The sequence below is a fragment of the Chrysochloris asiatica genome, unplaced genomic scaffold (genome assembly GCF_000296735.1).
Source record: "Chrysochloris asiatica unplaced genomic scaffold, ChrAsi1.0 scaffold00004, whole genome shotgun sequence".
Classification (NCBI taxonomy): Eukaryota; Metazoa; Chordata; class Mammalia; order Afrosoricida; family Chrysochloridae; genus Chrysochloris; species Chrysochloris asiatica.
In genome coordinates this window covers 2,115,339-2,123,072 of record NW_006408522.1, presented here as the reverse complement: position 1 = coordinate 2,123,072, position 7,734 = coordinate 2,115,339, and the positions used below count along the sequence as shown (strand labels likewise).

General features: G+C 39.7%; 1 pseudogene; it reads left to right on the top strand.

Moving 5' to 3' along the window:
• Positions 1–491: 491 nt before the first annotated feature.
• LOC102828319 lies at positions 492–4,560 on the top strand (annotated as a pseudogene).
• The last annotated feature ends 3,174 nt before the right edge of the window (positions 4,561–7,734 follow it).

Sequence of the window (7,734 nt, the reverse complement as noted above, 5' to 3'; positions counted from 1 at the left end):
TTCCAACTCAGCAACCAGTCTTATACTATTGGAAACCTTTCTTAAAAATCTATCCTCAAACTACACTATTAGTTCTACTCATAACCAAATCAGATCACGTTATTGCTTTGAGCCTATTTGTTCTTTTTTAATACAAAATGTGTGGCTTAAATAATAATGATTTAATGGAGGATACTGATATCTAGAGTAATAAATCAACAGTTTATTAAGTGTTATGTGTTATAGGAAATAAACCAGGGTCCTTGTTCTTAGTAACCCTACAATCAAATTGATAAGATGGTAGTGGTGGTTGTGTGTCATTGAATTGGTTGTGATGCATAGCAACCCTGTATAGGGTTTCCAACTGATGACCTTGTGGTTACTAGTCCAGTGCTTACCTTGCAGCATCACACCAAGTTTATAAGTAGTGAAGTCATTAGGATTAAGTTCAGCTGCAGGTAACAGTTAAAAAAAACAAAAACTCTTAAATAAACTACAAAATGATAAACGAGATGTCTGGAGGTAGTAAGGGTTTCCAAGAAAGTAAATCTTTATGGGAGTAGAAAGGCTCATCTTCCTCCTGAAGAACACATGGTAGACTCAAACTGCTGATCATGAGGTAAGCAGCCCAGTACATCTACTACGTGACCAAGGCCCTTTAAATTGGTAAAGTTAGTGCTTCTAATATCATGATCTCAACTTTTTTTTATTTAATGAAAGGAGCCCTGCTAAGTGCTCAGCTGCCAACCACTTTCAGTTGAAACATTCAGTTGTTTGAACCTACCAGTCACTCTGAAGGGAAAAGATGTGATCATTTTCTTCAGTAAAGATTACAGTCTTAGAAATCTTTATGGGGTAGTTCCCCTCTGTCCTACAGAGTCACTATGAGTCAGAATGTAGTAGGTGACACAGTGGTTAAGCAACTTATAATATTGGCATTAGTCCTGGATACCTACCAAGACTTGCTTTCTGCATACTCATAGATTCTAGGAGTCATCTGTATCTTTTTTATAAACTCCTATTCTGTTTAAACTAGTAATAAGATTGGATTCTGTTTCCAGCTGAGAACCCTGAATAACACACATTGGATGATTACAAACACTATAAGACAACTTATAATTAAATACTGATTTGCTTGGAATCCACAAGTTGATAAGTGTTGGAGATATTCAGAGGAAAGAAAGAAGAGTAAGAATTAGAGCAATCAAAGGAGACTTCTTGAAAGAATAAAAATTGAGCTTGGAACTAGGCAATGTTTGGATAGATGAAGGGGATGATATAAGATAAAAGAAATAACAAATATAAAAAATGTATTAACCTTCAATAAAGATATTGACTTAATTAATCAATGCTTAATTGAGAAGAATGAAAAATAAGATTGAAATAACTATTTTGAGCAGAGAAGTTTCATCATAAATTCGTTATAACCCCCATATATTATTTTTATATAATAGATAATCTTGGAGAAGGACATTATGCTTGGTAAAGTGGATGGTCAGCGAGTGAGACGAAGACCCCCAACAAAATGGGTTGGCACAGTGGTGGCAGCAATGGTTTCAAACGTAACAACAGTTGTGAGATTAGTACAGAACCAAGCAGTTTTGTTCTGTTGTGCACAGGGTCACTATGAGTTGGAGCTGACTCAATGGCACCTAACAACACATATTTGATGTATACAGAATGATATACGTAATATTTATGTTACAAAGCATAACATTCTAATGTATATTGTAAATACACAATTCAACTGAAGAACTAGCCAGTATCTTACATCTATCCCATCCTACTATATTGAATTTTGTTTTTATCATTCCCTTTGTTTTCAAAATGAGTCCCTGAGTAGTACGAACAGTTTATGTGCTTGGCTGCTAACTGAAAGGTTCAAAGTTCAAGTTCACCCAGAGATGCTTTGGAAGAAAGGGCTGTTGATCTTAGTTCTGAAAAATCAGTCATTGGAAACCCTATGGAGCACAGTTCTATTCTGACACACAGGGTCAGCATGAGTTGGTGTGACTCAAGTCAAGGGCAACTGGTTTATTTGTTTTTAGTTTCCTTCTAAAAATAGTTTTAGTATAGTATATGGTGGTGGCTGTGTGCCATGGAGTCGGTTCCGACTCACAGCAACCCTGTCCAGGGTTTCCGAGGCTATAAATCTTTATGGGAGCAGAAAGCCTCATCATCTGTCTCTTGTGGTAGTAGTTTTGAACTGCTGATCCTGCAGTTTGCAGTTCGATTCATAACCACTACGCTACCAGAGTATATTATATAGATAGACCTAACCAATCTAAACAACACATTGCTTGTGTGTGGGCTTCATAAAAAACAGTATCATGCTGCCTTAGTTATCTAGTACTTTTATAACCAAAATGCCACAAGTGGATGATTTTGTCTCCTTTCAGCATCTGTAGGCCCAGTATTCCCTGGAGATTTCCATTTGTCTTAGCATCAGTGTCCCCATGAATCTAGAAGCTTCTCAGTGCAGGGACTCCAGGTCCAAAGGACAGACTATACTCCTACCTCTTTGTTGGTGGTAGTAGGCCCCTCCCTTTCTGCACACTTCTCTCTTCATTTATCTATTGTAAGATAAAGCATGTTGTAAACCACACCCCTGAGGAAATTTCACAGTGATTACATTATTTTGGATCACATGATGGGGAACTGGAGTGGTGCTGTAGAATAAGCATTGGACTTGCGAGGTCAAATTAAACTGCAAGGTCAACAGTTCAAATCCACCAGCCGCTCCTAGGAACCCTTAACAGGGTTGCTATGAGTTGGAACCGACTCCGAAGGCACTAAACAACTGCCAAACCAATGAGAATCCAGATCCAACCAAGATGGTTTAACTTACTTAACCATAACTATCACACATACCATAGTCAGTCAATTTGGACTTGCTTTTGTCACTCAACATTTTGTTCTGATTCTTCCATGTTCTAACATAAAGCTGTAGTTTAGAAAATTTTTCAGTTATTATTTAAAAAAAAAGAAAAAAAGAAGGCTTAACCCAACACTGAAAACATTATGACTAGCATCAGAACATTGTCAGATATAGTGCCAGAAGATGAGCCCCCTCAGGTTGGAAGGCCCTCAAAATAGGACTGGGGAAAAGCTTCCTCCTCAAAGTAGAGTTGTCCATGAAAACTTGAATGAAGTAATGCTTTCAGTACCTTCTTTGCTGATGGCGCACAACTCGAAATGAGGAGAAACAGCTGTAAACATCCACTAATAATCGCAACATGGAATTACGAAGCACGAATCTAGGAAAATTGGAAATTGTCAAAAAATGAAATGGAACGCTTAAACATCGATATCCTAGGCATTCGTAAGCTGCATTGGACCGGTATTGGCCATTTTGAATCTGACAATCACATGGTTCACTGTGGGAATGACAAATTGAAGAGGAATGGTGTTGCATTCATCATCAAAATGAACATTTCAAGGGCTGTCTAAAGCTCTTTTCCTCCAACACGCAGCTGAGCGCACACAGCGAAATGGCCAGTGTCGCGCTGCCCCGCATGCTGGAACCGTTTCCGAGCTCAGTACTCTGAGATAGCATAGCAATTTTCTCCAGGAAGGACCGCAGACCAGGTGTGCACCTTCCTCTTCACAAAGCCTGGACGGAAAAGCGGTGCAGGCCACAGGAAGCGCCCCGTCTGCAAGCGAGAACCGCAGTAGTAGTGAGGAAATCTTACTCCTACTACGGGAGAAGAGAACAAACAATCCACAACCCAAAGATACAAAAGACGCTCGGCAGCGGTAAACAAAAGGCTGCTTAGGGTGACAGGAGCAGTGAGGAGAATGAGTCCGAAGGTCTTGGTGTGGTCTCCGAGTCCACCCGCTCAGTGAAGGCCGTGGGGCCAGAGGATATGGGTGCTACCACTGTCTACCAGCTAGACACGAAGAGCGAGACGCACAAACCGTCTCTGAGCGCAGCCAGAAGATTCAGGAGGGCAAGGAAGATAACAAGATCTACCAGGGAATCAACAATGATCAGAAATGCATGAAGCCCATGGATACGCCTGTGGACAATGCCTTCTCTGGGATGGACAGGAAGGGTCCCATCCGAGCTCCTGAGCACCTATGTGCCAGGGTGCAATGGGATTACCAGCCCAACACCTGTAAGGACTACAAGGAGACTGGTTCTGCGGCTGTGGAGACAGCAACAAGTTCCTTCTTGACCGCTCAGATTACCTAGCTAGCATGGTGGCAGATAGAACGTGAACGTGATGAGAGTCGCTATGGTAGCTACGAGAACGAAGACCATAAAGTGGGAAGCTGTGATGAAAAAATACCATTGAAGTATTGCATCTGTCGCCGGACCTTCCAAAACCCAGTAATCACCAAGTGCAGACATTGTTTCTGTGAGAGCTGTGCGCGTGTGCGCACACACATACACACCACTACGTTGCTGTGTCTGTGACCAGCAGACCCATAGTCTTCAATTCCGCGAAATAATGGATTGCCAAACTGGAGAAAAATCAAGCTGCAGAAGAGGGTGGTACTTTCGATTTCCCAGAAGACCCCAGTGAGACTCCAATTCACATTAATTCAGTTTCTCATAATTCTCAAATCTCAGAATAAATATTTTATTTTTTGGGAAAAAAGATCTTGAAGTACAACATAGTCTATGATAGGATAATATCCATACATATACCTACAAGGAAGACCAGTTAATACTACTATTATTTAAATTTGTGCACCAGCCACTAAAGCCAGTGATGATGAAAATGAAGAATTCTACCTACTTCTTTGGTCTAAAATTGATCAACATGCAATCAAGATGTATTAATTACTGGTGATTGGAACGCAAAGGTTGGAAACAAAGAGGAAGGATTAGTAGTTGGAAAACATGACCTTGATGATAGAAATGATTCTGGAGATTGCATGAAGGAATTTTGCAAGACCAATGACTTCTTCATTGCAAATACCTTCTGTAAGCAACATAAAAGACGACTGACTATACACATGGACCTCACCAGATGGAACACATAGAAATCAAATTGCCTACATCTGTGGGAAGAGACTATGGAAAAGCTCCACACCATCAGGCAAAACAAGGCCAGGGGCAGACTGTAGAATAGACCATCATATGCAAGTTCAAATTGAAGCTGAAGAAAATTAAAGCAAGTCCGCAAAAGCCAAAATATGACCTTTAACATATCTCACCTGATTTTAGAGACCATCTCATGAACAGATTTGATACATTAGTCACTAATGACCAAAAATCAGAAAAGTTGTGGGATGTCATCAAAAACAACATACAGAGAGAAAGCAAAAGATCAGTAAGAAGACAAGAAAGAAAAGAACAAAATGTATGTCAGTAAATACTCTGCAACTTGCTCTCCAGTGTTGTTGTTGTTGTTGTTGTTGTTAGGTGCCATCGAGTTGGTACCGACTCATAGCGACCCTATGCACAACAGAATGAAACTGCCTGATCCTGGGCCAACCTCACAATTGTTTCCATGCTTGAGCCCATTGATGCTGCCACTTTGCCAATCAGTCTCACTGGAGGTCTTCCTCTTTTTCTCTGACCCTTCACCTTACCAAACAGATGCTAAAACAATGGAAGCAATGAGGAGGCATAAGAGCTAAACAGAAAATTTCAAAGGGCAGCTCAAGAAGACAAAGTCCAGTATTATAATGCAATGTGTGAAGACCTGGAGTTAGAAAACCAAAAGGGTAGAACACATTCAGCATTTCTCAAGCTAAAATAAATGAAGAAAGAAAGAAAGAAAAAATCAAGCCTTAACTTGTGATACTGAAGGATTCCATGGACTAAATGTTGAATGATGCATAAAGCATCAAAAGAAGATGAAAGGAATGCACAGAATCACTGTACCAAAAAGTGATTTCTGATGGCTAATGTTCAACCATTTCAAGAGGTAGCATATGAACCAGAGCCAATGGAAAAAGTCTAACGTGCACTGAAGGCATTGGCAAAGAACAAGGCTCTGGGAATCGATAGAATTTGAAATGCTTCGACAAACTGATACAGCAGTGGAGGTACTCACTCATCTATGCCAAGAAAGTTAGAAGACAGCTGCCTGGTCAACTGTTTGGAAGAGATCCATATTTGTGCCCATTCCAAAGAGAGGTGGCCCAATGGAATGTAGAAATCACTGGACAATGTTATTAATATCACATTATAAATTTTTTTCTATAGAGAATTTTTTTAAATGACTGTTGTAGTACACTCACAGAGAACTCCCAGAAACTCAAAGTCAGATTCAGACGAGGACATGGAATGAGGGATATCATTGCTGACGTCAGATGGATCTTGCCTGAAAACAGAGAATACCAGAAAGATATTTCTCTATGCTTTACTGATTATGCAAAAGCTTTTGACTGTGTGGCTCATGACAAGCTATGGCTAACATTGCGAAGGATGGGTATTCCAGAACATTTAATTGAGCTCTTGAGGAACCTGTACATAGAACAAGAGGCAATCATTCAAACAGAATAAGGGAACATTGGATGATTTTAATGGCTTAAAATCAGGACAGATATGTGCCAGGGTTATATATACATTCACCATACTTATTCAATCTATACGATGAGCAAATAATCCAACAAACTGGACTATATGAAGATGAATATGGCATCAAGATTGGAGAAAGACTCAATAATCTGCAATATATGCAGATGATGGAACCTAGCTTGCTGGAAGTGAAAGGACTTGAAATACTTATGATGAAGATCAAAGACCACAGCCTTCAGTATCGATTGCATCTCAATGTAAAGGAAACAAATATCCTCACAATGGAATCAATAAATAACATTATGATAAATGGAGAAGAGATTGGAGTTGTCAAAGACTTAATTTTTCTTGGATCCACTGTTAACACTCATGGAAGCAGCCATCAAGAAATCAAAGGATGTATTGCATTAGGCAAATCTGTTGCACAAGACCTCGTTTAGGTGTCGAAGAGCAAAGATGTCACTTTGAGGACTAAGGTACACCTGATTCAAGCAATGGGATTTTCAATAGCCTCATATGTATGCGAAAGTTGGTTAATGAATAAGGAAGACTGTAGAAGAATTGATGCATTTGGGCTGTGTTGCTGTAGAAGAATATTAAAAGTACCATGGACTTCCAGAAGAACAAACAAATCTGTGCTGGAAAAAGTACAGCCAGAATGCTAGTTAGAAGCCAAGATGGCAAGACTTCATCTCTTATACTTTGGAGATGTTATCAGGAGGGACGAGTCCCTAGAGAAGGACATCATGCTTGGAAAAGTGGAGGGTCAGTGAAAAAGAAGAAGCCTCCCAATGATACAGCTTGGCACAGTGGCAGCAGCAATGGGCCCAAACATAACAATAATTGTGAGGGTGGTGCAGGACGGGCAGGGTTTCATTCTATTGTGGGTAGAGTTTCTATGAGTTGGACTTGAATTAATGGTACCCAACAACAAGTCCAGGACTCCCAAGAAAGTTTATTTTAGGTTATTGAGGAGGATGTTATTATAAGGGACAATGTGTGGTGCTGGTAAGACACTGAATTTAGATTTAGAGAATGCTGGTTCAAATCTTTAATCTGGATTATCTGGGTCAAAGGCTTTACCCTCTCTAAGAATTGGCAATCTATAAAATTGATAGATTTAAGCAAATACTAATAATACATCTAAAATAACTTTAAATGTATTATTATTTTTGGTTTATAGTGTTACCAAGCATTTACATGTGCATAATTTAAAGAGATACAAAGCTTGTTTGAAAAACAGCAGCCCCTCTCCTCAGAAGCAACTACCTGCAACT